The sequence below is a fragment of the Megalops cyprinoides genome, chromosome 13 (assembly GCF_013368585.1).
Source record: "Megalops cyprinoides isolate fMegCyp1 chromosome 13, fMegCyp1.pri, whole genome shotgun sequence".
Taxonomy (NCBI): Eukaryota; Metazoa; Chordata; class Actinopteri; order Elopiformes; family Megalopidae; genus Megalops; species Megalops cyprinoides.
In genome coordinates, this window is record NC_050595.1 from 3805526 (window position 1) to 3818942 (window position 13417).

The 13417-nt window shown below is 47.8% G+C and overlaps 1 protein-coding gene across 1 annotated transcript in view; it reads right to left on the minus strand.

The window, feature by feature from the left end:
• The window catches only part of LOC118788242 (polyamine-modulated factor 1-binding protein 1), a 119258-nt gene extending 106505 nt beyond the window's left edge, over positions 1-12753 (minus strand). The window contains exons 1-2 of the mRNA XM_036544198.1: positions 12661-12753; positions 350-461 (exon numbers count right to left, since the gene is read on the minus strand). The gene's annotated coding sequence lies outside the window, so the exon portion shown is untranslated. The remainder of the gene's footprint in view (positions 1-349; positions 462-12660) is intronic.
• Between the last annotated feature and the right edge of the window lie 664 nt (positions 12754-13417).

A 13417-nucleotide genomic window follows, 5' to 3' on the forward strand; every position in this document is an offset into this window, starting at 1 on the left:
ATTTGAGAATTAAGACCAGAGCAAGCTGGTTGTGGCTATGAAGAGGCTGAGAAAAAAACCAGTCTAGGCCGCTTCAGCAAAGCACCGTCAGCCTCACCCTGAACACTCCACAGCCCCTGCTTCCACTAGCACTAAGACAATCACTCCATCTGTACATTAAACTAACAGAAAAGCATCCACGACTACTACGGGTTCCTAAGCATGTTCCTAGGAAAAGTAGCAAAAAGGCCACACCACACACTCTGTGAGTTTCATACAGCGCAGCTGCACCTGCCTCAGGTGTTTACTAAAGCCGTCCACCACACGCCCCCACAGGACAGGTAGGGATGCAGGTGCAGCAGACACTCACCTTAGCTTGGGCTTCCTCGTAGGAGACAGACACCTCTTTAAGCTGCCGGCGCAGATGGTGGAGCAAAGGATCCTGGGAAGGGAAGTCAGTGTGCCAGTCTCCATGAACTCCACTAGAGTTAAAAAAAAAAAAAAAACAAGACTGTTATCCACACATTTGATAAAACACATAACATGTCAACTGAAGGGGAAAAGTTCCAAGTGATACAAAATAAAAATTTCCAAGATTGATCCAGCATCAAATTAGAAGCAAGTGATTTTTTCCACACTTCACACTGCAGGTGAATCCAGAACCATATTGCTAAAAGTCTTTTTGTTTTATTTTGATGAAATGGTGTTTTCCCTTAAGATGACTTCATGGTTTCGACTGAATCCATGGGACCATCAAACAGCGTTAGACATGCCTGGGTTTTATTCACAGCATAATAAATATAAAATGAACCATACTGGGGAGTCTAAACAAACATTCTGCCCCGTGCTACACTGAGCTGGCAGTACTTGCTTACTCAAACCTGCTGAAACGCATGTAATGCTGCTTTGAGCTTAGCTGTAAATGCATGGAGCAGCTTCACACGATTCCTAATGGAAGCAAAGGCCCTTAAAGAGCATTCAGCATCAGTCCTGACACAGTGCGACGAAGGCAAATTGACAAGCGTAGTTATTGCAAGTGGCCTCCTCTTGTCATTGACCCTCTTACAGTATGTAAGAGTACGTATGTATGTATGTCCACAAGGGGAACGCACATCCGTCCACTGTAAATGCACTACCGAGGAACCTTCAGAGAACGCGTTCTGTAGCCGACACGTTCAGGACAGCTTGACGGGGACCATCGAGGCCGCTTTGCGCTTCCCCCGAGACGTCGGCGGGTATGAGCCGTCTCGCGGCGCCCGTGTCGAGGGCGATTCCATGGTCCGAACGCTGTGGTGCTGAGCCAGGCTCGAGAGGCAGAGCCAGTCAAGAGCCGTGACATCACCACCCGCTTTCGCCGAGTCACCGCGCTGACGACGGCCAGGCTGAGGTGTTTCACAGCAAGCGCCAACGCAGGGAAGCGCAAGGGAACCCAAAGAGTATCACCCCTCACTGAGCAACACCTGGGGAGGGGGAACGAAACGAGACGCCCAAAACCTGAGGGTCAGTTTGAGTTAGTCATTGGTGCGACAGATGCTGGACTTTCTAAGGGCTTTATCATTATTAAATCACATTACACTACTGTCATTTAGCAGATGGTCATATCCAGGGTGACTTACATAGGTTACAGTTTTCACATGTTATGCATTTATACGGCTGGATGTTTACTGTGGCAATTCTGTGGCAAGTCCCTTGCCTAAGGGTACAGCAGCAGTGCCCCAGCGGGGAACTGAACCAGCAACCTTTCGGTTACGAGTCCTGCCCCTTACCGCTATGCTACACTCCCACCCCCGATGCTCTTCAGAGCCCACAGCGGAGTGCTGGTGCAGCCTGCCATAGTTCCCCACGCCCCAAAGAGAACGAGGTCGGGAGATGCAGGTGAAGGAACATTCTGTTCCTCAGCCATTGTCAACTTCTATTTTTTCCCCTCCTCGCCCCAGAATAAGAACCGTCTCCCGTCCAACAGGAATAATAATCAGCAATTATGTAATTAGCGTGAGGAGAGCAGCCTTGTTCCCCACGCAGGGTGACGGCAGCCCGGCTTTGTCTCCGGCTCTCTCCACCATTCGCCCAGCCGGCTATTTGCGTCTTTGTAATTTCGGAAGCTGCTGGTCAGCTCGTTAAAGCCTTCGCGCTGTCGGAAGTATGATTGCCACTTTCGCGGCAGAACACTGTGTGCTGAGCTGCGAACGCGCTGGCTCGGGGGGGGGGGGGGGGGGGGGGGGAGCGCGGCTGCTTGTTCTCACAGCCCGTCCGCTTCCCCGTCCTTCGCTCCAAAATCAGCCCGGGAAGAGCATCATGTTCCGCAGGGGTGTACCAAACCAGGCCGGGACGGGCGTGGCATTCTAGGGGAGCGTAGCTTGCCCCATCCCCTCCACCCCCCCAGCAGATACGTCGTGAACACAAGGCATAAATGTCCCCAGCTCAACCCAAAAATGAAACCAGAAACGGCTGCCGACTTAACCAAACGACGATGAATTAATTCTGGTTTACTGTGTGGTGACGTTTTTGGCGTGCTATTCTGAGCATACCCTGGCCTGCCTTTTTCATCACCAACAAACATACAGCATGTGGTGCTCCGCACAGCCCGTAACACGCTAAACTGGTGAGGCTGAGCACAGGTAAGGGAAGAGGAGCTGAAACTGGTACTCTCACTGGGGGCTGGTGTGGGACAGAGGTATGGAGGAGAGGACCTAGATTTTTCATCTTATTATTACATGAAATTATTACATGAAAAACGTGTACCATAATCATACCATTAGTAGGTCTAGGCCAAAACCCTACTTATTAAAATAATGCATTCATGCAGTTTCACCTGACGGTTTAGTGGATTCTCTTTTTGCAAAAAAACACTAAACTGCAACATTCCCACTTTTGCCAGCTGATGACATTAATGATATTCTCCTTCCTCCAGGCGGCAAACCCAGGCAGGAAGTGGCCAGGGGGCTCCTCTCAGTAACGGCAATTAAAAATACTTCAAAAGAAATCACAAGCTCACAAACTAAGACAGTGAGGCAAGGAGCACTGTCTCTCCCCTCAATGCATTCAGAAAGAGAGTGAAGAAGTGGCAATGGGTCTGAGATAATTCCAAAAATGACATCAGTAAAATTGCAGCATTTAATAATGACATTACATTACATTACTGGCATCTTATCCAAAGAGACTTACATAGGTTACAATTTTTACATGTTATCCAATTATACAGCTGGATATTTACTGAGGCAATTCTGGGTTAAGCAGTTTCCCCAAGGGTCCTGCAGCAGACGGGGAATCAAACCAGAAACCTTTCGGTTACGAGTCCCGCTCCTTACCACCATGCTACACTGCCACCTAATCACTTCTATTCTTGATGCCTCCGTGGTATTTTCCCGACTGGGCCACTGTTTATATCCAAACAATTAAGCGGAGGGATGAGGAAACGACATTCTATCTTTAAACACGAGAATTTAATCAGCAAAGTTGCACCTGCAAAGACGGATTAACCCTCTCTGATAGAGAGGATGCGGGTCAAACACTGCTCTTCCTTCCAGACACACAGCAAAGCTAATCATTTCTGGCCTATTTTCCATCCCACAAATTTACACCCCCGTCTCCAGGAGGAGGGCTTTATTTTGCGGGTAGCTATCAACAATTGTGACAGACGCAAGCCGGAGCCTTGATTGCTTTAAGCAACCGCGTCACACGAGGTCCGCAACAAGAGCAAATCCAATTAATCTAAACAAATGAACTGAGTGTACAATGGAGGCACGAACCAACCTGGGCTCGCCATCTCTCCCCCTTTCAGAAAGCAAAGACACATGGCACCGCAGCAGTGGTAAAAGACACGTTTTCACTGGTGTCATCTCAGCACAAATCAGCTGCTGCTACATGGACACTGAAATCCGCATACAAGACTAAAACATTAAACACCGGCAGCCCCCTCACCACCTCCATATCTTAAAATGATTCTCGTGATTATCAAGTTTGCCGGTTTATGCGAGGATCAAGGAAAATTTCCCCTGAAGGCCACACAAGGAGAAAAGCTACATAATTACTTAGACTATGATAAATAACATCATTCATTAACATGATTTACACAGTATGACTTTTACTGCTGCATATATATACAGTACCAGTCAAAAGTTTGGACACACTTGATTAAGATAGTGGGGAAACATGCACAAAGACATTTTGATTTAGACACTTATGACTAAATGCTTGAAATCTGTTTCTTAGACAAACATAAATAGTGAAGTTGATGCCTATGTATGAATCTCTTTCAAAAAAAATTATTTTTAAAAAATATTTTTGGCCACTTTGAGGAATCTTAAATATAAGATAGTTTTGAATTGTTGAACGCTTTTTGGTCACCATACAAGGCCATTTGTGTGATTTTACAGCTTCAATCGTATTTACTATTATTCTAAAATGTGGAAAATAGTAAAAACAAAGACCGCAGCTTGTGTCCAAACTTTTGACTGGTACTGTATGTATGTGTATGTATACAGAATGGTAGGGACCTACACATAGTAGGACATGATAGATGCAGATACATGAGGTCCACACTATAAATATCTACATCTGAACCATTTTCATTTTCTCCCGATCATCACCATCATCTCCTTCTCCATCTAATTTCTCCTACCACATTTTATCATCAGAAACAACAGGTTACCCCCGGTGTATCTCACTATTGGTCTCGTCTCATATTCATCCTATTGCCACATATGTTCACTGTTTAGCTCTAAATCACTTCCTGACAGACTTCTCAGACAAGACGTGATGGCCAGCTTTGCTGTGAATGAAAGCTACACAAATGGCTAACTAATTGCCTACATGCCAAACCAACAGATTATTATTCACGTCCATACAGCAATATAAAAATCAATAATCTGAAAAAAACATTCCTCAAATACTCTCGGTGTCACTTTCAGTTGAACAACAATGCTGCCTTGTGTGTTAACTCGTGGCAGGTAGCAGGGTTAAGAGGCAGGCCTTCACACCCCCAATCTATACTTGCTATTCAAGGACAGCTGAAACCTACCATTTCTCAATAAAAATGATCACTGTGCAGCCAACAAGCCATTTAAATGTCTTATTCTTTTTTCATCCAGCAAACTCACTAAATAATTAGCCACTTAATTTCATTTCCAGATGGTTTTCTGTTGGCTACCCAGTGTGCTAATTCAGTAACTCACTAACTGGCTGGGTGGCTAACACGCTAGCTAAGTTAGATAATGTTAGCCCACTAAGTACTCACCACTCATCACTCGGCTTTGTACGATGGAACTGTGGCAAATTAAACTGTACTTGTTAACCAAGCTATTACTGTACTTAGTGGTCAAAACATCTGGAAACAGGAATTAAGTGTGCAAAACTCCTTCGTATTCATTCTCTGTCAGTCAATTACAGTACAGTTAAAAATACAAAAACAAGTCTCCTGTTCAAATTTTGATATCAAAATGAAGCTGGGTTACACTAATCAATCTAGGCCACCTCATACAATAAATACCCACCTAATGTTTCTTAAATTATTTTGTGCAACTTGGTCCTGTGTTTTTACAAACACTGCGATTTTTTATGTTGATGTTACATGTAAGAGGTGGAAGAAGAAATTCAGATGAGATTATTATATAGATTATTATTTTATATACTATATGTAAGACAGTTTATTCAAAGGAATATAAAGATTACTTTTTCTATCTTTATCATCAGCAAAAGACAGTGTTAAGGTGAATTCCACAAACATTACACTAATATGATGAATAATTATGCATGCACAATATATAAACTTTAATAAAAAAATTAAATTAAATAAACCTAATCGTGTTGCTTAATAAAGGTGTATAAATATTGCTTATAAATACTGAAAATAACCTTACAGTGCACGCTCTGTTGTTCTGGACTGACAATTTTGTAACATAGTACTTACCAACAATCACAATTTAATGAACTCTCTAAAAAAAAATTCAAATCAAAAATCAAACCTACAAAAAGACATGGTGTTCCATTATTGTTCTATGCAGTGTCGTATTTCTATGCTGATTTCATGCAAAAGTCTGAACCATTCAAACCTCTCGCTTTTCCCATGTCATGGAAAAAAGTTTCTTTTTTATACAGCAACAGAAAGAAAAACACAATAAGCCCTTAACTCAATTTTTGTACACAAACCACGGCATTTTAGAATTAGGACTCAGAATGGCTTTTGTTGTGCTCGTCTCCTATCTTGTCGTCTTCTTTAAAAGGTACTCATCTGTCATGCCTTTTGGAGATGGCAAATATTTCCATTTCAAAGGCAGAATGTACACAATTACCAACGGTGGACAGCACTGAATTTATGAATAGAAAAATAAATATGACTAAAGTTCAATTTAACTTCAAACTACTCTTCTTTTCTTTGCCTTTTTATGGGGAAAAAAACAGGAGTGAGATTTTCTATGTGGGTAATAAAAATAAACAGTATAGAAAGAAAACAGGCAAGTCAAAAACGCACATTCAAGTGTTCTGCTTAAATAAGTGCTTCAACCAGCGTTTAACTTCTGTTTAAATTCCAAAATCCCTCCTGGCAACAGCACAAAAAAATAGCCCTTCAATTGAAAAATGTTACTGAATTAAATATGAAATAATAAACATGGTAAAAATAAGGATTGACAGCTATCAATTATAATATGGAAAAATAAATCATTAAAATAACGAATGAAATCAGACTGCTTACAATGAAAAATGCTTATCGATGGGAGTCTTACGAATTAGTTTTCCAAAACCAACAGAAGCCATTATTTATACACAGAAAACATCTTAAAAATATAAGTCATGTTTATAATTTCATGTGAAAGTTCCTGAATACCACATTTTGCACAGAACTTGAAACTCTCTCAACGTGTTTGTGTGCGAGTGCAGGCTTGTATGTGCGTGCGCATTTGCGAGCCACGAATTCCATTTCACAAAAGCCCTCCTCTTCCTCTCATTTGCATGGGAATGATTAATGAGTTTGCAGTGTAATTGTGCCGACGGTACAAAGCTTCTCTCAAAAGAACTTTCCTCTGAACAGCACACAAACGCAACATCCAAACTTGCGATTCCGTGGCGTAAAGGCGCACAAAGCTTACAGGACAGCAGCCACCGGGAGGGCTAACAGGAAAACAACGAGACTTCGCTAATTAACCGTCCTTTACGGCACGAAATGGCGACAGAGCCGGCGGAGACGTGGGGGGGGAAACGATGTGTCATCGTTCCCCCCCCCCCAGCAGGGTTAGCGTGCACTGCGTGTTCCAGATACCGGATTCCGAGTGGCACGCCCAGTGAATGACTGAGACAGGTTGCACACACTCGTACACACATGCACACACACGCACACACTGCGGTGGGCTCCGGTGCCAGCCCCTCCGCAGCCCGCCAGATACCCGCCTCTCGGAGAGGAGGGTGCCGGGGGGGCGGGCGAAGGGGAGGCGGGCACGGCAAGTCCCACAGGCGGCGGGGCGGTCCGAGCAGAGACGCGTCCGAGGACGGAGACGCTCTCCAGCACGGAGACACACAACAAAAAATAAAAACAACGAAAGAGAAAGACAAACAAACAGAAAATACACACAGGAAGAGGAAAACGAGAAGAGTATTATATACAGATATATATATATATATATATCTCTCTTATATCCGTGAAGAGGCCCCTACGAGAGAATCCCGAAAGCGGTGGCACAAGAGGAAGCTTGCTGCTCTGCTCCCTTCGTTGGACCGCGCTGTGACACAGTGACAAGCACTCTGCTTTTTCCGCATGCGTCTCTGCAACCCCGTATTGTTGTCACCAGAGCACATTAACATAAGATCAAGCATGCAAAGCCAGGCTGGGTGATTACAATAAGTTGGGTGTTTAAAAAAAAAAAAAAGGAAAGAGGCGTCTGGAGACTCGCTGGGGCAGAGGAGCGGGGAAGCAAACAAGTGTTGTTCAGCTGAGAGGAGGAGCACCAGCGCATCTCCCGCGAGCGAGTCATCCTCCCGGCTGCAAACCGGGCTCGGGCGTGCGGCGGGAGGCAGAGAGTGTGCACTCGCACGCCTCCAGAGATATCCTCGCGCTCTCTTCCTCTCCCTCTCTCCGTCTCTGCATCCCTCTCTCTCTCGTATCGGTCTCCTGCATCGCTCGTTCTGTACCGCGCTGGCCGGGACCCGGCCGACTCCGCCGACGCTCGCCGAGGGAAAAGTCGGCAGTCCGGACCCCGGCGCGGCGCGGGGAGAACGGGAAGGGCCACACCTGACTCCCAGAGAACGCGCAAAACAAAAGGAGGAAAATACAAAAAAACAAGCTCGAAACAGTCCTACTTCTCCCGCTCCCGGGTTTGTTTAAAGTTTTCATTTATTTCGTTTGGCAGTTGTTTTGGAGAATTACCCTCTGCTACTGCTCCTCTTTGGGGGAGATTTGTGTGTCCCGCACCCCCCTCGGCCCTCCCACTGCCCCCCCCACCACCACTCCACACCCCCGTCTGGCTAAGTTTTTCCCACCCAAACTTAGTCCGACACAAACCCTTTGCAAAAATACAGTGCACACAGGTCCCCTCTGCCAGGCAGACAGGAGGGAAAAAATCTCCCCTTTGTAAGTTATGGGAACACTTTGAGACAGACACAGGCACTCATAAATTATACGCTTCATTTGCATATTCCCGGCATAAGACATTATGCAAATAGCAGTCAATTTGCATAATGGATTCTTCTTGTTGCCTCGGTCGCTTCATGCTCCTTTTTATTTAATAATGGAAAAAAAAAAAACAAAAGGCAGACGGGGGGGGGGGGGGGATGGAGAGGAAGGCGTGTTTGGGACCTGCGGAGCCCTGTGCCAGCGTCGCCTCCCTCCGCCCCTTTCCCACACCGCCACGGGCAGCGAGGGAGCCGCGCCGGCGAAAGACAAAACGCGCAAGAAAGGAAGCAACTCGGAAAACGCAGAAACGCAGAAATGCAGAGTTTATATATATAAAAAAAAGAACACACACACACACACACACACACACACACAAAGATGTGTTTGTGAGCAGGAATAGCAGGGATAGCCGGGATAGCCGTAGTAGCGTGGGGGGTTTTTTGGGGAAGTTTCCCGGTGCGGTTGTGGGGACGGGAGGAGATCGCCGTGGCAAGTGTGGGAAACTGCAGGAGCTGCTGCGAGTCTCTCCTCGCCCTAATGAGTCTGAACCACCTCATCTGTTAGCACAGGCTAATTAACGACAGTGGGAAGACCCCAGTGGGGGGGGGGGTGGGGGGGTGGTTCGGTGCGGGGGTTATTAAATAATTAAAACTGTTCCGTCTCCCACTTTTAACCTCATCAGCTCCGCGAGTACGTCGGAATAAAGAGAAACGAAGACGGGAAAGCCGAGTGACAGTGATAATTACTTAATCAAATATGACAGTCACAGCTAATTCAGACTGAATCACCGCAAGCCAGAAAAAAAAAGAATTATAAAGTATATATTTACACATGTGTGTGCGCATGCACGCATGTGTGTGCATGTGTGTATACACACTTATAACAGTATCAATAAGCATATTACATATCACCATACTTCATTTACAATATTAAATGAACCCCCTCCTTCAGAAGCCCAACCCTGATGCCTTCTGCGCCTCTTTAACCCCGGGACAAACAGGGGGGCTAACGCGGAAACGCTGAAGGCAGAGGAGGCATGGGCGAGGGGATACATGAGTCACAGTTGGAGAGAGGCAGAGAGGGGGGGTGGGAGAAGGAGGAGAGGGAAGGAGAGAAAAAGGGGAGGGTATTTGGTGAGGGGTTGCGGGAGGACTTTGATTATTTATAACAAAATGCCTTCGCCACATCCTGTGGAGGGATCAGACGGCAGAAACGTCAACAGCTATCAGCTGTTGTCCAATAAGCAACCACAGTACAGTGGGAAGAGTACAGTCAGGGCTGTAGCATCACACTTGGGAAGCTAGCTAGCTGCAGGGCTCTCTCACTCTGCCAACCGCCAATGTGACGGCTAGGCTACGCTAGGCTAGGCTAGGCTAGGCAAGGCAAAAAAAAGCGCAGGCTGTGCCAGGCAGAATGGGCGCGTGGCGGGCAGGCTAGCCACCCTATGGGAAATGTTAAGTGCAATTCATCAGCTTTTAGAATCAATTAACCCATATGTTAATTAATGTCAAGCCTATAGAACAAAAGAGGACGGGCTATGTGGGGGGGTCGGCGGGGGGGGGGGGGGGGGGGTGAAAGGAGGCAGGAGAGGGAGGGAGGAACCGTAGGACAGGGAGGGAGGGGAGGGTAAGAGAGAGAGAGAGAGAGAGAGAGAGAGAGAGAGAGGGAGCGTGGGCGAGTGAAACAGGCGGCGGATGCGAACGATGGCAGCGCGGTGCTGGCACAGTGCCATCCATTCAGTGGCAGCACCAAGGCGGGTTTGTGTTTCGTTCACGGCGATAAAGCGCGTAGACGTTTCGCGGCAGACGACAGACAGACGCCCCCCACCCGCACGCGCCCCCCCGGCGTTATTTCGGTTGTTCGTGCCAAAAGAGGGGAGGAGTTTTTTTTTTTTAAAAAGGGGGTAGTTTACTCCGAAAAAAAAAATATACGTACGTACAAGAGGGGTTTGTTGCGGGCACTTTGCCTTCAGCTCAACTTACACACCACCAAGGACGCAGAGACGAAACCTCACCGTCCGAGAGAGCGGACTTGTCCTCCAACGCCAAGAAAGTTGGGGGTGACAGAAGTTTGGGGGGACCGGATGGGGGGGCAGGGAGGATCAGGCAGTGTTGTTGGGGGGGGGCAGCATTCGGGACCTTTTTTTTTTTTTAAACCCAGAGGAGAAAACAATGCCGGTTACGCCATGACGATGGATGCCAAGGAGGGAGATCGGCACGGTCTCTGCCAACGGAGGCTGGCGAGAGAGAGAGCGAAAGGAGGAAGGAGAAAGGAAACAGTTGTGAGAAAGACGCAGCAAAGTTGCAGCTGGCTGCAGGGGCTGGTACGTGGCCCTGGGGCTGGCAGGCTGCACGCGTGCGGGGGGCGGGGGGCGGGCAGGGGGCTGGGTGAGAACAGGCACCTCCCCCCTCTCCTGCTCGCTCTCTAGCGCGACTCCCTGTGCCAGGCAGCCAGCCAGCCAGCTAGCCGGCGGACGCCATGCCAACCCGCTCGCTGGCGGACACCGCGCACAGGAGCACCCTTTTTGAAAAAGGAAAAAGGAAAAAAAAAAATACAACAACAGGGTTTTTTTTTTCCCTTCCGAGAGGTGGCATTTCCGGAATGGCGGCGAATTCACGGGTCGGGACGTAGAAGGTGCCCGCGGACGCCGCCGCCAACGCCGCGACAGCGCCGAGCCGTGCCAGTCAGAGCGCGGTGCCATCTGCGGAGAGACCCTCCGTCACGCGGTGGCCCGCGCCCCCGACGCGGGGCGGCTGGCATCGACGGGGACGACGAGGGCGAAGGATAAACAAAGACTCCTGACGATTCATTAAAACAACAAAAGTTTGGAGCGTTAATTAGCGCGGCGGCTCCAATGAAAGGATCGAGACGGATTACAAAAAAAAAAAACAAAACAAGACCAAAAAAAAAAAAAACGCGAGAGGGGCGATCTGCTGGGGGGGGGGGGGGAAGAAGTGGGAGCTGCGTTTTGTGCCAACAGACCGTCGCCCCCCCTTCTTGCAACTTCGCCACCCCGAATTTACCTAAATGCGAAAGCAAGCCTCTTTCGGCACCCCCGCCCGCCACCGTGGTGAGAAATGTCTGCTGGGGGCATTGAAGCCGGGGGCGCTGCCAATCTGCCCCTCGCCCGCCTGCGACGAGGGGGACCGGAGGACCTCAGGGACCGAGCCCCCAAACTCCACAGCAGCTGTTTACAAAAGACAAGCACACACAAAAAAAGAAAAAAAAACTGCAAACATGAGGATGCATACTAATGAGCCGCCATGGAGGGGGAAAAAAAAAAAAAATTAATCAGCGCTTCTGTCTGGATTTAATTTCAGTTGTTTTTTTCCGCGCCATTTATTATTAGGATTTTACTAACTTTTCTTTATTTCTGTTTAATTCGGAGCGCTGTTTCACAGCACGCAGAGGTCTGCTCTAGGTGTGCGGATTTGCACCCTCTTGACGAGATCAGATCAACTTCTGAAAAGAGAGAGAAGAAGGAGGGAAAAAAAAAAAACAAAAAACAAAACAGAAAGCATTAAAACTCCAGCAGCGGGGAAAGCAAACTAAAGCCAGAGATGCAGGAAAGAGAGAGTGAGAGTGTGTGTGTGTGTGTGTGTGTGTGTGTGTGTGTGTGTGTGTGTGAGAGAAGGTGTGTGCGTGCGATTTATCTACATTCAGAGCAATCACCAGGGAGATGGCTGGCTCTGACTGGAGGCACAGCACAGCATCCTCCAGTATGGGAGACAAGCTGGGAGATGCCACACAGACAACAGACATGCTGGAACTTCAGGAAGGGGGCACGGGGGGGCGGGCGGGATGGCGTGGAGGGGTGGGGGGGTACCCGCACCGTGAGCCTGTCTGCGGCTACGTGTGCGAGGAGGGGGGGGGTGTGGGAAAGCGTTCGCAACCCCCAGCTCTTTTTATTCTTTTTTTTTCTTCCTCTTGCCCCCTGCCTGCCAACCCACCGACAGACCCCCCAAACTCTTCCCGCTCCCCATTCTCCTCCCCGTCTTTTTCGGGGGGTAACCGGACGGGCACGGACGCGCCGCGGAGGTACCGACCCGTTCTGGTTTTTGCGGGGTCTCCATACTTACTGGGCGCCGGGAAGCGTTGCCGTGGTTCCCGCGAGGTTCGGTGGCACTGGGCACGGAGCCAAGGGCGGGTGCCGCTGTGAAGACAAAAACAGGAGGAATACAATTTATTTACTTTCACCCGGCGGGCGGGAAAAATTACAACCGCAATTAAAAAGAAAAAAAAAACAAAAACGACAAAGAAATGAAAATAAATTCATCAGGCGCTGCCAATCGGGAAATGGATACCCAAAAGTTTCTCTCTGGTTGCCGTCCTCCATTTTTTTTTTGTTGGGCGAGGGGGCACGCTGGTGGATTATAAATAATTGAAGTCCTCTAAAGGGAGGGATTAGAAGATCTTTGTGCTTCTCCACTGCTTTGGCATCACCGCCAAGATGACACGACCAACGCTGCCACCAGCGCAGATGGATTAGCTGGAAGATGGCATCTTTTTGGGCGCCACCATCCACCGCCGCTACTTAAAAATGCGATCGCGGCGCTCGCAATTAACGATTTAATTCCTAATTTCTGTTTCAAAAAAAAAAAAAAAAAAAATCGGCGCGAGCGCGTGGAGCGCAAGTGGAAATTATCACAGCTAATGAGCTTCGGATCGTTGGCCTTTTATTTTAATTCCATGGGGGATGTTAATTGCGCCGCGTCTTCATTATCCAAATGGATTACAAAAAAAAAGGGGGGAAAAAAGACTGCATGAGACAGAGGGAGGGAGCGACAGAAGGAGTAGAAAGAGGGAGTTCTTCCTGCTCTGTCAGCCTGGATTCAC